Below are 27,289 nucleotides of genomic sequence, written 5' to 3'. Positions count from 1 at the left end.
CTTTTGTTTCAATAATTTTTGCTTATTTGTTAATATGAGAAAATTAGTTAAAATTTCTGTAATGTTTTGCTTTAAACATTGTTCTTTTCATTGATATAAGCAGGGCAACAAAATATATGATTGACATGGGAAATTGATAGTGAAAAAGAGAAATGGTAAAGTACATTCCATACATAATACAATCAATTATACAATTCACTAGGTGAAGTTTAATATTGTTATTATTAAATAACTACTACTTGCAAATTATTATTGTTCACATTTTATGTATGTTAACATTCTAGTAATCCTATGTCACTTTCCGTATTATATGTATCAATGTTTTTTTGTTAAAGTGAGTTAGAAAAATAAACTTACATTTTGGTATGTCACACAGGTCAGTTCTAATGGATTTTAATGTTTTGTTTGTTGTCGTAATGCGACTGTGCTGAGTGTAAAAGCGGGCAGAATCAAATGTAAGTTGAAGTGTTTGTCGAGGTGGACCTCTAAAGTGCTTTGCTGCTTTACACGCATGCAAGGATGCTTTTGAAAATCTCGGTCTGTGAAGTTCATTTTAGAACATCAGATGAGCACTGAGGTTAAAGCAAACTAAGAGCAGAGTTTTGTAATCTTCCATTTATATAGAATATATATGATAAATAATGCAATCAGTATATGTAAAAGCTACATAGAGCACAACTAAAAACACTAGAGAGTTAAAATGTAAAACATATTTGAGGTTAAGTCTTAAAAAGAAAATCTCCTAAAATTCAAAGTTGGCAGATTAGCTTACTTCAATTTGAATAATTTTGGTGCAAATTAAAACTGCCGGGAAGAGTTTAAAGCACCACTAAAGCCTTTTTTTTTCAGGGCTGGAGTCATGCTTTAAAGGGAACCTGTCAGGTGCAATATGCACCCAGAACCACAAACAGTTCTGGATGCATATTTCTAATCCCTGCCTAACTGTCCCTGTATCTAGTAACATACATAAAGAGATCTTTAGAAAAAGTATTTCTAAAGATCCTTTATGATATGCTAATGAGCGCGGAGACGAGTTGCAAGGGCGTTAGTTCCTGAACTGATTTGGCCCACTGAGCTTATTAGCACGCCCGCAGGTGTGTGTTAACATGCTATCCAATGCCCATTGCCTATCATTATTAGTGGTGATGCGTACCTTTGTCCATTGTCACCACCTCTCAGACGCTGGGCTTAGAGTAAGTGCATATGATCAGAAGTTACCACACTTCCGGTTGTGCGCACTATGAAGCCAGGAGTACGGTTCCAGCTTCAGAGAGGTTTAGTGCGCATGACCGGAAGAGAGATGTTTTAAAAGCATTTTTATTGCCAAGAGAGCAGATTTTGCTGCAGATAAATTTACAGCAAAAACACAATGTTTGTTTCAGCTTATGCATATTAGGTTGTAAGTGCAGAGGATGTATCAAAGCACTGGGAAAAAGTTAAAATGAACGAACATGCCCCCATAATGCTTCCAGCCTGATTAACACGTGGCTTTTACTTTTTTACGTCTCATGACGGGCACAGTAGATCTGTAATAATACTTCAATATGTAAAACATGCTGGGAATATCCCGTTAAGATACAACATTGAAGAAGTGTGCGACCAGACATCTATCTACTTGCCTTTTATATGCTGGTATTTCAATGCCATGAATTTTAGACCCCATTAAAAATATATAGCCTTCGGCTATATATATATATATATATATATATATATATATATATATATATATATAGCCGGCGGCTGTGTGACGTTGCTGTGATGCCGAACGTCCCTCCCCCATCAGGAAGAGGATGTTCGCCGCCCACAGTGAGCACGCTCAGCAAGTAAGTACGTGTGACGGCGGTTTAACGACTTTGTGCGACACGGGCAGCGATTTGCCCGTGACACACAAACGACGGGGGCGGGTACGATCGCTCGTGCAATCGCACGATAGATTGTAACGTGTAAAGCCCACATAAGTCATGAATGGATTTAGATTGTTTGTCTACTCAAACGACAAAAGAAAATTGCAATAAGTTGCTCATAATAGTTAAAGGGAACCTGTCAGCAGAAATTTCCCCTAAAACCTAACAGATTCCCCCTCTGCAGCTCCTGGGCTGCATTCTAGAAAGGTCCCTGTTATTATTGTGCCCCCTTTCTGACCAAAAAAAAGAGTTTATAAAGAGGTACCTTTTTGGCTTCGGATTCTATAAATGTGACACGGGGGCGGGCAGCCTGATGGCCGTTATTCTGCCCCCTGGTCCTGTATGCCGCCCCCATCGCTGATTTCCATACTTTTGGACGCCGCCCACTGCTCCAGCCATCCCCGCGCATGCCCAGTGCCAGTCTCACGGGACTGAGCACTGTGACTGCTGGTGACGTGTGCGCAGGCAAGTGATTATGGGCGGGACTGTGACTGTTATCAGCAAGTACCCGCCCATAATCTCGTGAGCGCGCAAACCGCTCCAGCGGTCACACTGTGCTCAGTGTAGATGCTAGACTGTATTGGCTGCTTCCAGGGATGACGTCCCTTTGTCACGTGATAATATTTTGAACATGTCCCTATCACGTGACAAAGGGACGTCATCCCTGGAAGCAGCCCATACAGTTTAGCATCTACACTGAGCACAGTGTGCCCGCTGGAGAGGTTTGCGCGCTCACGAGATTATGGGCGGGTACTTGCTGATAACAGTCACAGTCCCGCCCATAATCACTTGCCTGCGCACACGTCACCAGCAGTCACAGTGCTCAGTCCCGTGAGACTGGCACTGGGCATGCGCGGGGATGGCTGGAGCAATGGGCGGCATCCAAAAGTATGGAAATCAGCGATGGGGGCGGCATACAGGACCAGGGGGCAGAATAACGGCCATCAGGCTGCCCGCCCCCGTGTCACATTTATAGAATCCGAAGCCAAAAAGGTACCTCTTTATAAACTCTTTTTTTTTGTCAGAAAGGGGGCACAATAATAACAGGGACCTTTCTAGAATGCAGCCCAGGAGCTGCAGAGGGGGAATCTGTTAGGTTTTAGGGGAAATTTCTGCTGACAGGTTCCCTTTAACAACATCTACAAATTTATCCTTGTCTCTCACTGGGTGACCTTTTCTTTCTCTCATGGTGAGCTGATCAGCTAATTAACATAAAAACAGATAAAATAAAAGATGAGTTCCCATTATTCACTGTATACATTTGTACATGTTTCCTTCGGCAGAAACCCTTCCCATGAGGTGTCCAGAGGCACAGGCCTAACATGCCTTAAGGTTAACACAGTCCAATTGATAACCTTGCATTGTGCCGTAAGTATATGATGGCCAAAAGATATCGTAAGCCTTTATATTTTATATTTGGTTTACTTTTTTTGTGTTTTTGTTTCATTTATGGGTTTTTTTCACCATTCTTGTTCTTTAATGAAAACAGCAAGTGTTGAAGTGATACATAAGATAAACTTTAAGCAATATATTATTTGAGTAGAAGTAACTGCTGGTACACTGTATAGGCTGATGACATTTCAAGGATTACCTCAATAAAACTACCACAGTTCTTATCAACAACTACAGCATTCACTATAATATTGACAGCTGCTCCAGGCATTTTCATATACTATACCCTGGATGCACTGCAATATTTATAGATGTGCTGAAAGTGGAACTGAAGAAGATGCAATGAGATAATGATGTATTCTATTTATGAATATTGATGCTGTACATTTTACTCAAGGAAAGTTTTCTCTTTTCCAATATATTACTGAAAAATGTGGATTTACATTCATTACAAAGGAGGAATTCTATTTTGTACATGGAGATCTAAGTCCTTGCAGGGCACAGAAGTGTAGAGGTGTTGCACTTCTTACATGTTTTGTACGTTTGCATGGAATTTTTTTATGTTTATTTCTTAAATGCAAAGTAAAGCAGCATGCTGAATATGCTACAATAAAAATTTTCTGCCATTTTGCATTGCAGAAAATCTGTAAGTACATTAGTTAGAAAAGTGATCAGCCAAAAGAAACTACAAGGCCATCAGAAGTCTTCCGGGACTGCTCTTTTTTTCACTTTCTCTCTAAATGAGGCAACATAATTTGCAGGTTTCTGGTCCAGCGTTCATGTCAATAGTCCTTCGCTGCATGACTAGAACCTTGCAAACTGCCCCCTAATTGTTAAAACCTCCATTTTCTCTTATGATTAGTAGGCACAGGACAGCATAATGTGTGCCTAGAGCTGCAATAATTCTATTGCACCAGGCCTACTAAAATAAGATGAGCCAGGGATACCGGTAGGGATGTATTCCCACACCAAACACTACTCATGAAGTCGCTGGTGCAGAGTCCTCCAAAAACCCTCTAGTGAAATGTTTTCCCCTCATCAGTTACCTTATATATTCACAGTATTCAACTTATATGTGTGGATAAAGTCTGGATCAGTGGTCTATAACCTTTCTTACCCTAAGAGGAACATTGAGAATTAAAAGAGGACAGTGAGACAAATCCAGAGTAGGGACATCATCTATTGCCTCCCTCCTTCCACAATAGTGACACCCAAAGACCTCATTACAAGTATAATAACAGCCAAAGCTGTCATTCTGAGGAATTATATTTACATCCAGACTGCTCACCCTAAACTCTTGTTTGATATTCATTAATCAAGCACTCCCACCACACTATTGCATCCAGATTCATGCACAGGTCTAACTGGCAGTATCATTCATTTCCATCTTTAAGGGAACCTGTCACCAGTTTTGGGGCCTATAAGCTGTGGCCACCATCAGTGGGCTCTTATATACAGCATTCTAACATGCTGTATATAAGAGCCCAGGCCACTGTGTAGAATGTAAAAATCACTTTATAATACTTACCTAAGGGACATTGCGGTGCAGACTGGTCGGATGATCGTCTTCATTCTCCTGTGCCATCGCCTCCTCTTTCGTCCATCTTTGTCATCCTTCTTCTGAAGCCAGGGTGCATGACGCGTCCTACGTCATCCAAACTCGCCGGCATTGAGGTCATGCGCAGGCGCACTTTGATCTGCACTGAGTAGGGCAGATCAAAGTATTGCAGTGCCCCTGCGTGGATTGGCGAGTGTGTATGATGTAGGATGTGTCCTGGACACAGGCTTCAGAAGGAAGACAAAGATGGCCAAAAGAGGAGGTGCTGGCACTGGAGAACGGAGGCACCCACATGGCCCAACTTCACCGCAGCGACCATTTTAGGTAAGTATTATAAAGTTCTTTTTACGTTCTACACAGCGGCCTTGGCTCTTATATGGAGCATGTTAAAATGCTGTATATAAGAGCCCGGTTGTGGTGGCCGCAGCTTATAGGCCCCAAATCTGCTGACAGGTTCCTTTTAACATTATTATCTCTCCATTGACACAGCTAGTATTCTAGTATTAGTGCTTTTCTGTATTTGGCTACTCGCAAAAGTCACTATCTGCACTCCTGCTCTTCATAACTTTTTGTAGACGCAAGTTACACATAATTAACCCTCAAACTCTAAGTGGCTTCCAAGCCACAGTTTTAGGCCCCTTTGTCTAGATGAAGATTTTTCTTCAATGGTCTTGTAACAGATTTGAAAAAGATAGTTTGCAAGCCTATGTCCCTTTAGGCATGAATTAAGTTTGCGCAATGGTTTTAATAGTATGGAGACAAACCACTGAAAGCTATACAGAAAATTATAATTTTCCATCCAAATGTAAATCAAATGTTCTTAAGATCTAGAACAAAAATGATGAAAAAGGATGATCAACTTAATAAATCAGATTTGTTTTGATTTACATTGAATTTTTCACCATCTACAAAACATTATGTTATTTCTATTCATCGTCTACTTGAAAGATTGGTGCTCAAAATGTTATAGCTTTATACCATACAGGGCAATAACTCCAAACTTTTCCAGTTTACTTTGTGGAAGTTATCTGAGGTAATAAATTGACTTTCAGTTGCAACAAACCAAGTTTCAGAAATTGACTCAAGCAAATTGAGAGTTGAAGTTCTGTTCCTAAGTCACATTTTACAATTAATATTCTAAAAATGTTGACCTAATAATGTTTGAAAGCATTTTTTGAGAACACTATAATTAGTATTCAACACTTTAACAGCGTGCATGAATTTTCTCTGAAAAGTGAGTTTGCAAGGCTGTGATTTTACAAGACATTTTTATATTTATATTTCCGCATGTTTTACAGTACATTACCTTCCTGTAATAAACATGAAATATTATGTGTGCAGCCTTATGTATAAGGGGTCATTATAATTCAATTATTACTTCTGTCAAAAATAATAATTATGCTAATATTAATGAAAATTAAAGTGCTAAACCCAAGTAATTGGGTTTAGTTTAAAAAATGAAAAAGTTGAATTGGAGTTAATTTTGGTTGTTCTTTGGCAATCCTAATTAAACTTGACATTTAAAATAAAAATATAAAACAATGAGACTGATCTGTATCTAAAATGTTCTTGTTAAATTGGTTTACTACTAATACCGGCAGTAAAAGTGTTCTTTAATATCTGAGCCAATATCTCTCATACATCTTTAGAAAAGTCCGAGTGTTTTGCCTTTAAATTCATGCAAAGTCCAGTTTGACCTAAAGTCGACTGGAATGTCACAAATGATGGCAATGCTAATTTAGATAATGATGATTTATTCAATATGATAGGCTTGTTAATGAGGATTGCATTTTCATCTCACCTTTTGATGTGCTGTCACATTCAATAATGTACAAGATCCCCCACAGACGTTCTCTAATCCTGTAGATCCCCATTTTTTTAATAAGCCTCAATAACAATGCATTGCTGCATGGCATTTTATGACTTAAGGTACGAGCACATGCATTTTCTCAAATTATGCCATATGTTGGATTTAATAAAAATTTGTACTTTGTGCAGCCTAATGATTAAGAAGTCCAATGCATGTCCATGTTTTCTGAATTCTATGTTTATCAAGTGTTAACCTTTTAATGTCACCCAACAATTTAAAAAATAAACATTATTAGCTGCTTAATAATGCAGCCATTTTTTATTTTTATTTAATCTTTTAATTCATTTTATTTTCCCATAAACTTAGATATGTGAGGACTTGTTTTTTTAAGGGGCCAAGTTGTAATTTTAAATGACACCATTATTTTTACCTCATAAAATAGAAAAGAATTAACGAATAAATCCAAATGAAATGTTTAAATACGTTTGTTGTTTTGGGTTCCATTGCTACAGTATTCTTTGTGCAGTAAAAAAGACTGAGCAATGTGATCCCTCAGGTCATAATGATTTTGGCAACATCAAATTTATGTTGCTGTATTAAAGTATTTTAGTTGCTTAAAAAATTCAGAATTTTCTAAAAAAAAAAAAATATGTTAGCTCCACCATTTTTAAATATCTTACCCTTTTGTAATTTTCAAATGATGGAGCTACTGAGAGGTTACTTTCAGCATTATTTTTTGGGGGGAGTAGTATTTTTGTGTGCATACAAACATTTCATACATTATTTTTGGGGGAGTGAGATAACCAAAGACTGGAAATTCGGCCTGTCATTTTTATGACCTTTACCATATAGGAAAATATAATTATTTATGTTAATAAATTGGACTTTTATTGGGCAGTGAATACCAACTATGTATATATATATATATTTAAAAAAAACATTTTGAACTCGACCCCAAGAGATGGATCCTGTACAAGTTAATAGTGACAAGATGTTCGGGGCTACAAAATGGCCATAGTTAGCGCTTGGGGGCTGCAAATGGAAGTTAAATGTAGGCTGCAGTGTTGGTGCTGACTGCAGCAGTCTGTTGATGTGTTTCCCCCTGTCTGTCATTCTTTCCCTTCTGTGTTGTTTCAGTGCAGGGTTGAGGCTAGGGTCCCTTACCTGTCCAGTCACAAGCCAAGAATATTGTAGGATCATGCAGGGCTTCAGGTTCCTGCTCGGCAACAGGTGAGGAACCTTTATAGGGACTGTATAAGAGTGCAGGGTACTGTTGCAGGTAAGTGGAGGAGGGGTCTTCCCTCTCTCTATCACTTTGGGTGTGCTGTGTATGTCTCATCATGCACCAAATTTCCCTGTCAGAACCGTGAAAATAATAGAGTACATTTTTTAGGTAGCACAAGCAAGGTCTTTATGGCTAGAATCCCTTCCTACTGGACTCTAATACATTAACCCTTGTCCAGAAACTCATCCTATACTAAGTGCAGAATAAGAGTGGTATTATTGGATAACAGAATAGATTTTATAGGTAGCACCAGCATAGTCTTTAAGGCTAGAAACCCTGCCTTCAGACCTCTAGTACACTAACCTTTCTTGAGAAACTCACCCTACATAAATTGCTGTATAAGAACTAGTATTACTGGAGACTTAAATAGCTTTCAATTAGCCCTGAAAAGAATTGTTAGTTTATTGTATCACCAGGTACTGTCACACTAAAACATACTGTACCTTCTCTAGCAGAATCTCTTCCTACACTATTTTCAGGTACAGTAGGGCAAACATGGAGTCTCTGGCTCTTATTTAGACCCGATGATGCTATGCTGCCAATACAATCACAGTAATGCCAGTAGCCAATCCCTGCATGTTAACTAGCTGATTAAAAAGCTGGGAAACTAGGAGGGCGGGGACTCGATCATGGCTCCTGAGCTTCAAAATGCTTGATCAAGTATCAAGCACATCGAGCACACTAATGCTTGATTGAGTATCGGGCAATTCCAACATGTTTGCCCATCAGCATACTTGCTCTATCTGTGGAAAACTTAAATAGAACAATTAAATGAAAAAAGAATGTCTGAATCAGAAATCCCATACACCAATATCAAAAGCACTGAAAAAATCTGCAACTGACTTTAAATGTGAGCAAAGACAGTATTTGTTTAAATTTAACTAATCACATACCTTTTCCTATGCATGAAACATTTTTAATTGAAGGATATATGTACAAGCAATATATTTCCCACCAACTACCAGAAATGTTATAATCATATCACAACCTTTGGCATGCTGTCCTCTTTATCTTTTTCTTATCTTTCTAACCATTAGTCCAAGCAATTAAATCTGTGAAAATGGTCAGCACAAAAATTTACTTTTCACCTAAGATATTGACCATGACAGATTCACTGTCAAACACTTTTGACTTCACAAAAGGCTTAAGAAAGGTATCTGCTTAAAAAAATCAATATTGGTAAAGCTAAGATTCAACTTTAATTATTAATAAAACTTAAAAAGGAACCTGTCATCTGTCCTGGAATATTTGAGCTACCATATTCTCCATGAAATCTCAATTTTGGAGAATCAATGTGTTCTTACTCTACTATTATTCCTACAAATATTTGAATAATGTGAAAACTAGGGATGAGCAGACCCCTGGAAGTTCGAGGTTGCCAGGTTCAGTTGGACTTTAGCTAAACGTCAGTGGAAAACTGAACTCTTGTGCTATAAAATGTTTGTAAAATGGTCGTAGTCAGGGCTAAGCGGTTGCAAAAGGAAGGAAAATATAGGGCAATTGCCCTGTAAACAAATGTAGATAAGGATTACAGGTTGTTTTTTAAAAAATGACGTGGGCGTTCACCTACTTTTTATAACCAACACAGGTAAAGCAACCCACATCTGTCTTCGCTGGTTATGAAAAATAGAGGGGATCACTCAATTTTTTAAAATTAATTAAATAAATAATCTTTAAAAATGGCTTTGGCTCTACCCTATTTTTGATATTCAACTAAGGTAAAGCAGATAGTTAGAGGCTATTATTACCAGGCTATAAGTTCCATAGATATTTGGCCCTTCCTAGCCAAAAAATAGGAGCCTACAGTCTCCAAAAAATATGTTCATCCATTAGATGCACCATTTCTGACGCTTTTCCCTGCCCTTCACAATTGCCCTGTTGTGGTAGTAAAGGGGGTAATTCATAGACTACGGCCGGTCAGCAGCATCCCAGAGTTTCTCACGCTCATGAGTAATTCCGAGCTGCCACACACTGGCAGTGACCTATGGAGCCTCGTTCTAAGAACAAAGCTCCATAGAAGTAAATGGGCAAGGTCATTACTTCATTGGATTATATTGGAGTAATGGTGGAGTGTTTATTCATCAAATGGATTGTCGGACCATCGAGAATTTTTAGAATTCATTAAATTGGTGACCAAAGCATGTGAGAGAGTGTTTATTCAAATAAACGTTTTCCTGTCTGTGTGGTTTTTTAAACCTACACTTACCAAGTTACTAATAGGGGTGTCAGAAAGATGTCTATCCATTACTAACCTTTGGGCTTGGTTTCACCTGTCAATTCACAGCTGACATCAACTGCAAAAGTATTACCCATATTGTCACCACTCCAGGAAAATTGGAAAGAGAGCAGCAATGTGCCAAATTAGTGCATCTAATTGATGCACCACTTCTGAGGTGGCTGTGGGCTGCTATTTTTAGACTGGGATGGGCCAAATTACCTTGGGTTACTATAAACACGCCCTAACGTATGTGCCAGCATCTCTACTTATTTGCAATCAGTTTGCTGTATTGTATAATAAAAACAAAATAAATAAATGCATTTTAAAATTAACATGGAGTCCCCTCTATTTTGCAAACAACCAAGATAAAACAACATCTGCGGGATAATATAAGGCTAGCAAGGGGACAATATCTATGGTTCTTCCCTCATAATAGCAGTCTCCAGCTGTCAGATTTAGCATCACTGGTTATCAAAATAAAACAATCAACTCTCCATATAACCATATAAGTCATAATTGCAGATGAGTGCCACCTACTGCAAACACAAACTCCATAACTTAGACATGAAAACAAGAGAAAAAGGAGTTCAGATGTGCTGACATATTTTATTAAACAAAAAAAGGGGGGTTTTGGTGAACACATATAAAATCAACAACATTAAAAATATACAGAAATGGGGACATCGGTAAAGGCATGCTACTTGATGGTAAGAAAGATATGATGGGTTTAGTCATAAATGTCATAATAATATATGTTATAAAAAATAATATCATGTAATAGGATAATTTCTAGAATCAAAGGTACAATTGGACATATGTGACCGAGACAATTATCTCTCATAAAGATGATATGTACATAATCTATCGCTTATAATAAAGTGGCAAGTGCACAAAAGAATCAAAGAATTAAATAAATATTATTAAGAAAACATCATAGATTCCTAACACAAGGGATAAGAGATAGAAACTGTGTGTGAGAAAACAATTGCCTCTTATAAAGTGACCTATGCATAATCTATGCCCTATAGTAAAGTGCCAAGTGCAGAAGGAGGTCAGCGCATAAAGCAAATATCCCTGAATGTGACCAAATACCCACCAAAAAGTCCTATCTGTCGATAGTAGCTGCCAAAAAACAGGGCCCCCAAGCCAGAGAATTCCCCCCGATCCACCAACATGCGTTTCGCCAGGAAGATAGTACATCCCGTCTCCCTCCCTGGTGAAGCCATAGATGGGACGTACTATACTCCATGCTTATTGGGTCATTCCCAGCCTAAAATATAAGTCTGCATCTGCCCCTGAAGTGGCACATCCATTAAATGCACAAATCGCTTTACCAGCTCATCCCGATTACCCTGGTGTGGTGGCAATCGAACAAATCTATGAGGTAATGATAGATGTGTTTTGTCAAAAGTCTCTGCTATCATCAAGCTCTAGGTTAGTAATGGAAAGGTGTCTTTCCCTGTAAGTCAAAAGAAATAAACACAAACACAAAAAAAACCTTTTTTGAAATAAAAAACAAAGACATCTTCTTTCATCCATTTTTAACCACCAAAATACTCTTGCAGGTCTGATATAATCAACAATGATATTTCACTGTGATCCTCAGCTCGGCTACATCTGGAGACTAAAATTAGCAGTTACATTAGAAAATGTGACCGCTCACTGCGGCATCCAGAACACACTGAGTGCAGTGAGGGAGCCACTGGCTAGAAGACTGCTAGTCAGGTCAACAGAAGTCACAGGCTCCCATGGTACCAATTGTGACAACAGGTGAATTTTTTGCTGCCATGTCACGCAGTTTGACAGCCCAACAGTCTGGCACAGCATTCACTTGAAGTGACAGTTGGCAGCTCACAGCTGTGAACTCTGGTGAGCTCACTTCTGGACTGTCAGACTGCATGACAAGGCAGCAGAGCAGTCTGGCAGTGAGTTAACCTGCAATCACAGTTGTATCCATGGAAACTGCCAGCTGTGACCGCAGGTGAACTCACTGCTAGACCGATGACAAAGCAGCAAAACATAAAAAAATATAAATGTGGTATCGCTGTACTCGTACTGACCCAAGGAATAAAGATGTCTTATCACTTATCCCTTTTATAACCTGGTGAATGGCATTAAAAAAACACAATTCATGAATTGCTGTTTCTTCTTGAATATGCCTTGCAACAAAGCAGCATAGAAAGTGATCAAAAAATATGTGGCTCAAAAATGGTACCAATAAAAATTACGAATCACCAAACTAAAAAACAAGCACTCATATAATTCTGTCAGCAGAAAAATTAAAAAGTATAGTTTTCAAATTTCAGTGATGCACAAAAACTTTATTTTGAAAAAAACTTGTTTTTTAGTGTGATAGTAGCCAAACAAAAAAATATATAAATCTGCCTTTACATTTATACCACAATGTGAACGGCATAAAAAATTATTACAAGGCTTCTTTACAATTTTTATTTATGCAACATTCACTACATTTGACTCCATGGGTGTTTTCCAGGGACACAATATCATCTATTTTTCCCTACTACCGTTTGGAAAAATAAAACTTTGAGGCCATGCAACATTTTAGTAGGGAAACTTGTATATTTTTATTTTCATAGCAAAATGTTCTACAATTCCGTGAATCTCCAGATGGTTAAAATTGCTCATTACACCTCAATAATAATTCCTTTTGAGGTGCAGTTTCCAGAATGGGTTCATTTGTGGGGTGTTTCTGCTATTTTGACATATCAGGGATATTGCAATGTAACATGGCGTCCACAAACTCTTCCAGCTAAAATGGCACTCCAAATTTCAAATAGCACTCCTTTCCTTCTGAGCCCTGCCATGCACCCAAAAAGTAATTTTCCATTACTCATGGGGTATTAATGTACTTAGGAAAAATCGCACAATAAATCATGTGCTCCATTTTCTCCTGTTACCCTTGTGAAAATTAAAAATTTTGGTTTAAGGACAACATGTTGTGATGAAAATGTATTTTTTCATTTTAACGGTTAGAAATCTCTGTGAAGCACCTGAGGGGTTCAAGGTGCTCACCACAGATCTAGATAATTTTTATGAGGGGTCTATTTTCAAAAATACGGTCTATTGTTGGGGAGGTGTCCACTGTTAGGGCATATCAGGGGCTGTGCAAATGCGATAGGGCATTCACTACCTAATCCAACCAATATTGTGCACCAAAATTCAAATACTGCTTCTTCCCTTCTGATTCCTGCTGTGCTCCCAAAAAGTAATTTTTCACCACATATGGAGTATCCCTGTACTAAAGAGAAATTGCACAACAAATTGTATTCCATTTTTTTGATTATGCGGTTATTGGGGTTATAGCAACATTTTATAGCAAAAGATACATTTTTCACTTTGACCACTCAATGATATAAAATCACTTGAAGCACTTGTGTGTTTAAAAGTGCTGACCACACATCTAGGTAAATTCATTTAAGGGTCTATTTTCCAAAATGGTTTCTGCTCTTTAGGCACATCAGGGCTCTCCAAATGCAATATAATACACATCCACTACGATTCCAGCCAATTTTGATTTACTAAAGTCAACCAGGGATCTTTCTATTCCGAGCCCTAATGTGCGCTCAACAATTTGAACTGTCCATTTTCTCCATTCACTCTTGTGAAAATGCTAAATTTGGGGTTAAAACTAATTTTGAGGGAAAAAAATCTGATTTTTTTATTTATATAGCTCAATTTTATAATTTTATTTATTGCTTCTAGAATCACCCTCAAAGAAAGCATAAAAGACAAAGGAACAGGGACCCAAGGCAAATCTCATCATGTAGGTGTGCAACAACTTTAAAAGATATAAAGGCACAGAAAGAAAAAGTCTTTAATTTTTGCACATCAGTAAGAACAATCACATAAAGCCAAAATGATGCTATATAAATATTTATTGTAGTAATGCTTCAAGACAGTAAAAATATTTTAGACAATAGGAGTCAAGGCAGGTGCGTAAAGTGCAGAAGGGAAATGATTAAGACCCCACATGCCCCTGGATGTATATCCAAAAACAAATACAAATGGAGTGAATCCATTCATCACAGGGATATATAAGCATGTGCAAAGTTGCCCTAATGCAGTCCGGTCACAAGTGCTGACCTGACGATGAATAAAAGACACTCACCCATATTAGTGAAGTGACAGACCAGGGTTGCACGTGGGGACCGGCATCCCAACACATGTTTCACTTCTCCAACGCTTCTTCGGGGGACAAATAAAAAGTGTGTGAAAGGTGCAGCTTTATAAACCTCCCGTGTGAGTGCCCGTCACGCCTACTTCCGCCCAGCTGTAATTACGCGCGGACGGTGTTCTGAATGCAGCAGCATTCAGTCACCCGGCGTCCGCAGTGGAGATCGGAGGGAAGAAAACTTCCTGTGACATCAGTATGTAAGTCTCCACTGCTAAGGACGCCATCATAACCATGCATGTAGGGAGACACATGCGGCCGCGCATCAGAGGCAGAGAATGAAAGAAGCCCTGGATCGTAACCTGCCCAGAGAGATCGCAGTGTGGATACCGCCCAAACTGAAGTCATCCAGGTCAAGAGGTCAGTAAGATTACTACACACCTGAGGATTCCTATCAGTTTCCCCATAAAGTTAATTTTATCAGGGATAACAATATGAAAAAAGTGGGGGAGGGAAAGATAGCCACATTGACCACGATGATGATTTAAAGATAGTTGCATTTACATGTTACATTGCAATCTAAGAACCCAAAGAATAAAAAATCACCAATTTATATTAAAATACAATCTTTATTGTGTGGCACAAAAATTACATTACATAACAATATTGTGTTTTGTAAGAAAAGGGTAAAAAAAAAGAGTGCAACATCTTAAGGTCAATGAATATGCACTGTTGAGAAATGTCTGTACTGGGAAAAATTGACATACTATAGCATAACACTTAAACAACTGGGCATAAGTGGTAAAATTATATTAAAGGGAACCTGTCAGCTGAATTAAAAATTTTATCCTTATAGACATTTGTGTTTTACTATGAAATGCTGCCACAGTTATAGAGAAATATCACCTCTTCATGGGTTAACATTCCTTTGTATGGTTGAAGAACATGGTGACTATACCAAACTTTATTTGTTATTCACTTCCACCAAACCCAGCAGGTTATTGTAATTTTTGGACATTGAATTATACGGTGAAGCTAATGTAGGGACTGTTCACACAGCACTGTAAAGGAAAAGCACAGCTGGCAACACAGTACTGCAAGGGTCAAGGTATCACACTGTCCACACTATTCAAGCAATTCTATATGGGAAGTTTTTATGAACGAAAAGTATTTGCTCATTGGGAAAAGTTCATATTCAGGTGTGATTACAGGGAACCTGTAGCCAGATTTTTCCGGAATAAGCTGCAGCCACCACAAGTAATTTCTTATATACAGCATTTTAGAATGCTGTATATAAGTGCCCAAGCTGCTCTATATAACATAAAAACATCCAATGGGCATTACGGCTCTCAGTATAGCGCCTTCTCTATTCTGTCCCAGCTCCGTGTCGATGACACATCCTACATCATCCACACAGAGGACACCAATGTGCTCCTGCACACGTACACTTATCTCTGCTCTGTAGAAGGCAGATCAAAGTACTGAAGTGCACATGCGCCGGTGGTCTGACCTTTCCTGGCACCTGCGCATTACAGTACTTTGCTTTTTCCTCAGCGGGGCAGAGAAAAGTGCGTGTGTGCTGGAGCACAATGAAGTCATCTGTGTGGATTGTGTGGATGGCATAGGATGTGTCATATGTGACCGCATTTTATAAGGGACAAATCTGGTGATATTTTCTTTTTAAACATTTTGTATTACAATATAGTAGTAACAGAGATTTTTTTTAGGTTTTATGGCATGGAAAGAGTTAAAAATTCACCATTGAGAGGTAATTAGCAGAATAGTAGAAGCACCTTCACCTGAGGGAAGTGTTTTGGATTTTTGGATTTTGAATCGGAACATTAAATATCCACATGACGTGAACTTACACATGATCTCTCTTTCATATATTCAATAATGTTTATTAATAATTAAAGGAAAAAGGGAAAAGGGGAAATTGAAAGGAATGAAAAAGAAAAGGAAGGGAGTAAAGAAGAGAAGGAAAAGGAAGCATCAAGTAAAAAAAGCAGGAACATGTTATTTTTTATTCGGTTAGGTGTATGTTGTCACTTTCTGTGTTTCTTTTTGGCTTTATTATGCACACACATGTTGTTAGTCTTAACTATTGGCATTCTCATTTGATTGTCTTATTTCTTTCATAATTGTTTCCCCTGATCCTAAAGAGTAACTATGACTAAAGGTGTTCCTAGCGCCAGAAATGCGTTAGTTTTTTTTACCATATCGGAATATGTTTTTATCTATCCAAAATAAAGATTTATTATTAAACCAGTGGAAGTACCAATTAATGTCACTTTTGTTATAGAATCGATTGTAAGTATCGCAAGGGATTAAGTGTCTAGTCTGAGATGCATGTCCCCACCTGTTAGATCACCTGGACTATCCTTATGTGTGTATAGAGAGTAAAACAGATGTTTAGAATTATGGGTAGTCTTTGATTCATGCTGGAAATCATTCAGGAAATCTGAAGCAACTGATAAGATTCCCTTTTATTCAACCAGAACATTAAAAAATCAACCTTTTCAATATGCCTTTTAGCTACAACTTTTTACTACAAATACATTTGTGTATTACTGTACTTCATTTTCAATGAATTATATATTTTTCATTTTTCAAGACTGCTTTCATTCTTTTTATTGTTATCCACATAAAAAAAAGAATACATACAAAATGCCAGTACTTTTAGTGTTCTACAGTATTACCTCAAATTAACCCAAAGTATTAGAACTTCTTATGGCTGTATGCTACAATACACTAAATAATAAAAATTGCCCTTGGTTCATAGGAAACAAGGAAACGGTTCATGAAAAATATAGCTTTTATAACAAAACTGACAAGGAAACTGTTTGAATGCTTCCAATTAAACAGTGATCCTTCTGATGGTGTCATGCAGCTTCAGCAATCTTAAATGTTCTTGTCTGTTATAGTCATCCTTATGATTTCATTCAGTTATTTAATACAATATAATTCAACAGCACATTTCTATAGTTTGTTCCAGTGTTTCTATTTAAGAACTTCTATATAGCACAAGTGTAAAACATTTTTTTTCCCAATTCTGTTTTATAATTTTTGATAGATGATAGATAGTCAGAAAGATACCGTGTTTTTAAAAAAATGAGACACTGACATACTTTTTTTGGCCCAAAAAAGCACTAGGGCTTATTTTTGGAGGTGGTCTTATTTTTGGAGAAACATGGTTGGGGATAAGTTTCCCCCCAAAAAAAGCAGACACCCCACTTCCCAGGAGACTCATACTTACCAGACCCGGACTTCTGCGTGGCTCCCAGGTCGTCCTTGTGATCTCCGGTGAGTGATGCATGTCATCCTCCCCTGCTTCTGACTGGCTGGCTGACTCTGACACTGACTGATGTGCGCACGCGCACACACACTCATTACATCCAGCTCTACAGAATACTTCCGGCCGCATGGAATGATGGGAGTAAGTCACGTGTCTGCAGATCCTGTAAGCTAGCATTGCGGCAGGTCCTTGCGCTCCACTGCACAGCTTCTCAGGATTATGCTAGCCAGAAGAAATCGGTGTCTCTGGATGTGGTGAGTATGTGTGCGATCCGATGTGTGTGTGATGTGATGTTTGTGTGATGCGATGTGTGTGGTACGAGGTGTGTGTGAGATCGGATGTTTGTGTGTGAGATCGGATGTTTGTGTGTGAGATCGGATGTTTGTGTATGAGATCGGATATGTGTGTGTGTGTGTGTGTGAGATCGGATGTGTGTGTGTGTGTGTGTGGGATCTGATGTGTGCGGGTGTGCGATCACTGCAGGTCCTCTGCTCGGTGTCTGGTGAGTGTGATTGCGGGGTGTCCACTGTCTATAATGAAGTGTCCTGCAGTATCTGTAACTTTTTTAGCTGCACAGATATTTCATTATTGAACCGCGACAAGGGCTTATTTTCGGGGGAGGGTTTATAATTAAGCCTTGCTCCGAAAATGCTGAAAATCCCTGCTAGGGCTTATTTTTGGAATAGGCTTAATTTTGGAAAAACACAGTAGATAGATTACAGATGGATAGATAGATCGATGATAGTCAGATGAATGGATGAATAGATGATAGATACCAAAATGGCTGCTGGACTATATTAGGCTGCATGTTACAGCAATCAAAACTATTTGCGTAGCGCCACTGTTCTCATTAGTTTTAATGCAATCTCTCTGTAGGTTTTGCCACCTTATCTGAGAAAAGCATAATATAGAAAAAGAGACCCTGATTGTAGCAATGTGTCACTTAGCTTACTGGGTACAGCACAACAACACAAAACACAAAAAGCTGCCCCCGCTGAAACCGCATCTCTCTGTGTACATTCTATATTGACACTAAGTTGCTTACCAGTGCTAGGATCAGGTCTCACAGGGGCAACTAGCTTGTAGTGGAAATTTCCTGCTAATAAAACACTCAATGTTAAAAAGTGACTCATCCCTGAAATGAGTGTATTACTTGGTACATATCATATTCTGTAGCTAGCAAGAAAATGTATAACAGAGGCTACATTTTTCAGGCCAACAAATCCAATGTTACAGATTATTCGACAAAATAATCATTACTGCATATGACATGAAATTTAATCTAATATTTAATTAGGTTTACTCTGTAATTATCAGGGTTTTTTGTTTTTGTACTTTTGTTTTTTCTCCCCTTCCTTTTTTTTTTTTTTTGAAGTGTCGTAACTATTTTATTTTGCCATCAACATAGCCATATGATGTCTTTTTTTTTTGCAAAATATTTTTTTGTAATTAAATTGTTAATTCTACCTCACAATTACTTTAAAGTTGTATAAATATTCCAAGTCCAATGAAATAGAGTAAAAAAAATGTTCATCTGAAATTGGATTTGCTTTTACAACGTTTATTGTCTAGTGAAAATGACCTGGAAACAAAATTATCCATGTCAGTAAAATTATAGTGATCCAATAAAAAAAAAATGGTCTTAAATCCTGGGTTAATTAAAAATATTTTATTTAAAGGCAACTTGTTAAAAGGTTTTTCCTGAAATAAACTGCGGCCATCACCAGTAAGTCCATTTTTATAAAATTGTAGAATTCTGTATATAAGTCCCCATGCCAATCTGTATGGTATAAAAAAGACCTTTATTAAACTCACCTATGAGGTGGCCCTGTCTGTTAGGCATCATTGGTCTTGATCCGGTGCCTCTTCTTGCCTCTTCTCTTCTTATGATTCCCGTCCTCCTTCCCTGCTCCGTGTGGCTGACTCGTTCAATGTCTTCCACTGTGTTCCTTCGTATGCGCACTTCTCTCTGCCTACTGATGGCAGAGAAAAAATTGTAATGTGAATGTGCAGGCCTTCTTTGACCTTCCCTTGTGCCTGCATATTACAGAACCTTCCTTTGGCCTCAGTAGGGCAGAGAGAAGTGCGAGTGCACAGGAGTGCAATGGAGGAAACTGTGTGGATGACATAGGACTTATCATCCGCATGGAGCAGGGAAGAAGCATGGTGATTGCAAGTAGAGAGGAGGCTCCGAATTAAGATCAGCAACACCATAGCACCAGACCACCCGGCAGGTAAGTATACTAAAAGGTCTTTTTTATAAAACATATAGGCGTTGGACTTCTACACAGTATTCTAGAATGCTTTATGTAAGGGCTCACTGATGGTGGCCACAGTTTATATGGGAAATACCTGGTGAAAGGTTTCCTTTAAAATTCATTGCAATTCAAAGGGCATTGGGGAAATACAAATATGTATCACCACGATGCACTTTGAAATTTAATAGATATTAAATAAAAATATACTTTTCCCTTACTTTTTATCTTGCTGATGTTTTTTCTTATACTTTGCCTGAACAAGCCGATAGGCTGACCAACATCCCAGTACTATGAAAATAACTGAAGAGATTAGCTAATATCCTCCTTTTATTTCTCTTGTTGGTTTACAGTTCCATTGATACTAAACTTGCTCTGTTTAGTGGTATAGAAAAAAAAAATAACAAGGACACACAAATGAGTGACCAATTTTTCAGCCGTCTAGAAAGTGACATCATGCACAAATAGTTTTATATAGTAACAAAAGCTATGATTAGTTACTTCTAAAGTAATAAGGGGTTTTTCACAAACTAAAAAAAAGACAAAATAATAAAGTTACAGCTTTCTTTTAAACTGTTTTTGACACAGAGACTAGAGGGAATTAATCCAAAGTATTTCCCTCTGTAATTTAATTCTGAGTGATTCTAGATCACTTGCATAAACTTCACATCCTAATTGAAGCAAGGGTTTGGGAATTACAGCTCTTTAGTATGTAGTTGCCTTTATTAAAGGAAACAAAAGGAATTAAAGAATTATCTCAAAAGCTCCTTAATGAGCTGCATGAGTTGTTCCCTCATTAATCCATCATCAGTTAAGCAGGTAAGAGGTCTGGAGCTGATTTCAGGAGTGGTATTTGCATTTTCAAGGTGTTGATATTAACCCACAACATCAAAGGTGCTCTCAAATGAAAAACAAAAATAGACCATCATTAGGCTGTAAAAGAAAAAAAATAAATCCATCAGAGAGATAGCAAAAAGGAGAGACTGTAAAAATATAGCACACTGGAGAGATTTTACATTCAAAAAGGATTGGATGACTATGGAGGAAAATGGTGATGGATGATCATAAAATCCTTTCCAAGGTGAAGGAAAACCGCTTCACAACATCAACCCATGTGAAGATAGTTCTATAAGAGGTAAGAGTTTCATAAGGGTGTAGAATCTTCCTCAGGGGACCACCACGGCACCTCGTCCCCTGAGGAAGATTCTACACCCTTATGAATTGAAACGTACGTAGGGCATTCTGGGGTCCTCTTAACGCCTGGACCTTTCACCCTCTTAACAAGCCTCCTGAGGTTTATTTGCTGGCATACAATCTATGTGTCATCAGCACTCCAGGGAACCTTGTACCTAGGACTATTGGGACCTAATAATATTGATTGATAAATACATTGGACCCCATGTCCTCTATTCTGGTACAGATTTCCTGTATTGTATTGTAATCACTGGAGTACATGTATGATTTGTTTCACATATATATTTTTATGTACATTATTGGTGATCTGCTACTGGGTCTTGTGGTCATCCACAATTGTATATCTTATGTGCCTTGCAATTTTCCGATGGGGGATTTTTCTATCTTTGTACTTTCATTTTTTAACATCATCCGGATTAGTCATGGAGTTCATGTTTTTAAAAATGTTTTTTACTGAAATTTGTCCCTTATTGTTTAATAAATGATGTATGCTTGCACTTTAAAAACTCAGATTCTCTGTCTCTATTTGTTTGATGTGTGACCCCCTTCTCATTGAAAAAATTAAAGTTGAATTCAAAATGGCAGCTTTGCAGATGGCCACCATGGACGTCATCCGGCCTCAGATTTTTGGCCCCTCTCATGTACATATATGCCACAAACTGTAAGGTGATATCAGCAACAAATTTCCATTTTATCAAGGTGTATCCATACTTTTGGCCCACCCTGTAGCATTCACCTCGGACACAGTAGGATAACCTGGAGGATTTTTAAATCCTTTTGTATTTTAGTAATTATGCAGATTGCCTTTTCAGAGGGGAAAAACTTGCATAGCTTAGAAGCTTTGCATGCTTATAAGCCTCCTCACACAGGCATGCTAGGCATGTAACTCTCCACAAGGAAAAATATTACCTCTTAGATCCCAGCAAGTAAGTATAAAAAATGTACAAGTAGAAAGTCATTACACAATGCTTTTTTACAATCAACTGATAATAAGCCAATGTTAACTATTTGATATCAATATGCATTTAAATATTCAATGTCAGGTCATTTCTAATTTATGTACATTAATATCAGCTAGCTATTTGCTAGTTTTTCCACAATAAAATTCTATATACATTATGACATTTTCACCTCCCTTGTCAGCCTGCTTCACAACATTGTCATTATTTTTCAATGCTTGAATGTCTCTAAACTCTTCTTTGGTCAGATTAGATCTAGCAGAGGAGGATCAATTATCCTATTTGTTCAAAATTTCACTTGCTACCATATGCTTGAATGACTCAAGCCATATGAAACTTCATGATCAAACAGACTCCAAGGTTTACTATACCACTTTGCATCACCAATGAATAGATTGAGCTATTAAAAGATTACATGTGTTGCATCTACTATTCATTTCCATCTATTGGGAAAGCAATATATTCCAAGTTTTATCCATGGAGTGTTTACTATGTTGATCACTAATTGACATGCTACATGTGAATGTTATTGACATGATAAATAAAATACAAGGTATGCCATATTTGAAGCTGCATGATATGAAGCAGGCTCAACGCCTGTTCCAGCTGCATACTTTGCTTAGCAAATCATCAGCAAAATGTATGTCATGGGTGAATAAACAGTTACATGGGTTGAAAAAAGACCTAGGTCCATCTAGTTCAACCTTCCTCCACCAATTATACATTTATCATTTGTAACTGACAATGTTATGTACTGAGGAAATCACCAGACCTTTTTTAAAAGCTGTTATAGTGTCTGCCATTACTACCTCTTGTGGTAGGGCATTCCACAGTCTGACTGCTCTAACTGTAAAGAACCCTTTCCTATTTAGCTGCTGGAATCGCTTTTCTTCCACTCACAGTGTATGCCCCCTGGTCCTTAGTATTGTCTTCAGAAGAAATAAGTCATGTGCCAGTCCTTTATATTGACCACACATGTATTTATACAGATAAATGAGATCTCCTCTGAGACGTCTTTTTTTCTAAGCTAAACAAATCCAACTTTTTCAACCTGTCATCATATGGGAGGCCTTCCATTCCTTGTAGTAGTCTAGTTGCCCACCTTTGAACTGACTTTAAACTCTGACTGTCCTTTTTAAAATATAAAGCACAAAACTGGATCCTATATTCCAGATGTTGCCTTATCAGTGAATTATAGAGGGGTAACAATATGTTGAGATCACAGGATCAATAAGTTGGGATCTTATCTCTCTATTTTTACAGTTAACTTTAATACATTTATTGAACTCTTATTTCACAGTAATCTTTCAGTATCAACAGGAGGTCAACCAACAAATGAACAAATAAAACACTTATTCATCATGTGTATCGCCCTATGTAAACAGGACTTGCAATCTTGAAAACAATGGCAGACTATGCGCAATGAACAAACTACTAAAGATTGCTCAGTGCTCATCGTTTATGGTGGTCTGCCTGTATAAACAAATTTTAAAATAAATGCCAATGTGAATGTTTACTGAGCTATGGGATGAAAAGTTGATGACTAGGGATGACCGAATACTTCAAATATTCAGCTTTGCGAAAATTCGACGACTAGGTCGCCGCTATGTGAATATTCGGTGCGCAATGTAAGTCTATGGGAAGCTCGAATAGTTCTGAATAGTTGTTATACTGGTTTCCCATAGTCTTACATTGCACATCGATTATTCGCGAATAGCAGCGACCTATTCGGCAAATATTCGCGAAGCCGAATATTTGAGGTATTCGATCATTCCTATTGATGACCATCTATCACTCTGTTAGTGCAAATTAATGTTTATAATCATTCATTTTTATACTTATTTCATGCATATAAGTAAAGAAAGTGATTGAAGAGAGTCTGTCAGCACGGTTTTGTAATATAAGTTAAAGTCATAGCTATAATGGTGTGGTGAAACAGAATAGATTGATGCCTTTGATGAAGAAATAGGCTTTGCTGTTTCTCTGTACTCAGTATTTGAGGTTTTCCATTAATTAGGTCTACTCCTCTCTATTTGTGATTCCCCAGCCCCTCTGCATGTCTCCTGTTTGTGAATGATGGATCTCTGCTGAGTAGTGATCAGCAAACCTGTGGATGCCAAAAACTGCATGGACTAAAAATAAAATTGGGTTCAGCAGCTGAATTTGACCTCGAACTTGACACTGGACAGTGAACTCCATACCATTCAATGAGATGAGAAGTTCTGGGCTTTAAAATGGCCATAGTAAGCACTAGGGGTCTACAAGTGGACGGTAAGTCATGTAAGAGCAGGATAGTTATACATCCCAGAGGATGTACTCTTTTCCAGGTCTGCTAATTAAGGTTCATCAATATTCACAGTTTCCATCATCCATTCTCTGTTACTCTGTTTGTGATTGCTCGTAGACTGCTATACACCCTGCTATACCCCCCTACCCTGTGTTCACGTCTGCGATTATTTGCAGTCAAATTCCTGTATGGTAGTGTGAAAATAAATAAATAATTTTACAAAAATTACATAGGCTCCCACCATATTTTGGTAGTCAGAGCAGATAAAACAACAGTTAAAGGTTGCAGCCCTGGCTAGTGAGCTTTACCATGGCAGGATATCAAAATATGGGGGGCGGCATAGGGTCACCCCATTTTTGATATCCAGGTTGGTGCTAGTATTATGAGGTTGGGATGTGCCATGTGTCTTGGCCCAACAGCCTAACATTACCAGCCCGCAGCTGCCCACAATTGACACATCCCATTAGAAGTGCCAATCCAGGTGCTTTAACCGGCACAGGGAATATTGATGACCCTTAATTAGCAGGCCCGGAAAAGAATCTGACTGCAGGAAGCACAGTATGTATAACTATCTTGCTCTTACTACCAATTAACTTCCATTTGTACCAACATCATTTTTTTCTTTTTTTTTACAGTGATTTCACTGGCCAATTCTAGCCATGCCGAGTGGCTACGATGCCTCTGGAAATGCCCACAGCCTAAACGCTTGCTGATTGGCTGTGCTGCAACCTTTAAACAAGCTTTATTCAGATGACAATCCCAAATAAGAACCAGCCAGTCAGGAAAAAGTCTGTGTTCGTTGTTCAGATCCAGACAGAAGGTGTCTGTATGGACCACGATCTTTACAGTTTGGGTTCGGTTATCCCTTCTGCTGAGATTTCAAACAGAGGAGGCAGGTGATTCACAGACTGAAGGCAGACAGAAAGAAATTACCAAATGGGAAATCCTGTGCACTTTGCACCAAAATCTAAATAGCATAGCATAAACATCAAATAGTGATTAAAGAAGAACCACAAAGCTGATTTCTGCACCAAAGGCTTTAATGTAATCAATATCATGATGCCTTTACAGACATGTCTTTACTTTACATTACAAAATCATGCTGACAGGTTCTCATTACATTACTTTTGTATTTAAGCATATACCTGTCATTCACATGAGTCCCAATGAGACTTACAATGTATTTTCGTTATCATACACTAAGACACAAGAGACAATTTCATAGAAAGCCAGTTAACCAGTTTTTTTTCCCTAAACACTGGGGCAACATACAAATTCTATACAGTTGATAACGTAAACTTAATTGAAACCCACAACAACTAGGGATGGGCTGCATCTTAATGGGGAAGGTGCAGCTATGCTGGGGCAGAAAATGGCTAGAAGGTTGGAGGAGTGTTTAAACTAGGAATGGGGGGCGAGGGTATTCACTTTATAGAAGGGGAATGTAGTGCAGATAGTGACCAGGGCACAAGTAATGAAATTGGGGGTGGTACGGGGGGAAGGGTTAGGACAGTTAATACAGTAAGCAGGAATACAGGTACAGAGTCATACGTAACGTGCATGTACACTAATGCCCGAAGCCTCACAAATAAGGTGGAGGAATTAGAATTAATATTGTTGGAAGAAAATTATGATATAGTGGGGATATCAGAGACATGGCTGGATGAGAGCTATGACTGGGCTGTTAATTTACAGGGTTATAGCCTATTCAGGAATGACCGTACAAATAAGCGAGGGGGAGGTGTGTGTCTATATGTAAAATCATCCTTAAAACCCATCCTGCGTGACAACATATGTGTGGGTACTGAGAATGTAGAGTCCCTATGGGTGGAGATAAGGGGGGGGAGAATGAATAATAAAATACTGATAGGGGTGTGTTATAAGACGCCAAATATTATGGAAGAGGTAGAGAATCTCCTCATAAAGCAAATTGATAAAGCAGCGAGTCTCGGAGAGGTAATTATTATGGGGGACTTTAACTATCCTGATATAAATTGGGGAACAGAAACTTTCAGTTCCAGCAAAGGAAATAGATTTTTGATAACAATGAAAGATAATTACCTTTCACAAATGGTACAGGACCCCACAAGAGGGGGAGCACTACTAGACCTTGTACTAACCAATAGGCCAGACCGAATATCAAATATACAAGTTGGGGGTTACTTGGGGAATAGTGATCACAAAATAATAAGTTTTCATGTATTCTTTAGTAAGATGTCTAGTAGAGGGGCTACAAGGACACTAAACTTCAGGAAAGCAAATTTTAAACGGTTGAGAGATGATCTTAGTGCAATAAACTGGGATGATGTACTAAGTAATAAAAGTACACAAAGCAAATGGGAGACTTTTATGAGCATCCTGAATAGGGCTTGTGCAGAAAATATACCCTATGGGAACAAACATGCTAGAAATAGGAGGAAACCCCTATGGCTAAATAGAGCTGTAAGGGAAGCAATAAAAGAAAAACAGAAAGCCTTAAAAAAATTAAAGAGGGTAGGTAGTGATGAGGCATTATATAATTATAGAAAATTAAATAAAATATGTAAAAAGCAAATTAAGTTAGCTAAGTTTGAGACAGAGAGACTCATTGCGAGAGAAAGTAAAAATAATCCTAAAATATTTTTTAACTACATAAACAGTAAAAATCTGAAAAGCGATAGTGTTGGCCCCCTTAAAAATAGTCTTGGTGAAATGGTGGAAGGGGATGAGGGTAAAGCCAACCTGCTGAATGACTTTTTTTCTACAGTTTTTATACAAGAAAATGCCATGGCAGATGACATGACCAGTGATACCATAAATTCACCCTTGAATATTACCTGCTTAACCCAGCAGGAAGTACGCCGCCGCCTCGAAATCATTAAGGTTGACAAATCTCCGGGCCCGGACGGCATACACCCCAGAGTACTACAGGAATTGAGTTCTGTGATAGATAGACCATTATTTTTAATCTTCTCAGATTCCTTAATAACAGGGTCGGTACCGCAGGACTGGCGCATAGCA

General features: G+C 38.1%; 1 protein-coding gene across 5 annotated transcripts in view; it reads left to right on the top strand.

The window, feature by feature from the left end:
• Positions 1-27,289, top strand: part of LINGO2 (leucine rich repeat and Ig domain containing 2) — a 2,307,572-nt gene that overhangs the window by 719,924 nt on the left and 1,560,359 nt on the right. The window contains exon 4 of one of the 5 annotated variants that reach the window (XM_075316939.1): positions 3,188-3,272. The exons of the other annotated variants lie outside the window; for them this stretch is intronic. The gene's annotated coding sequence lies outside the window, so the exon portion shown is untranslated. The remainder of the gene's footprint in view (positions 1-3,187; positions 3,273-27,289) is intronic. 5 annotated transcript variants of the gene reach the window in all.

The sequence above is a fragment of the Anomaloglossus baeobatrachus genome, chromosome 1, assembly GCF_048569485.1.
Source record: "Anomaloglossus baeobatrachus isolate aAnoBae1 chromosome 1, aAnoBae1.hap1, whole genome shotgun sequence".
NCBI lineage: Eukaryota > Metazoa > Chordata > Amphibia > Anura > Aromobatidae > Anomaloglossus > Anomaloglossus baeobatrachus.
Note: the sequence above shows the minus strand (reverse complement) of the source record. Positions and strands in the feature narration are given on the sequence as shown.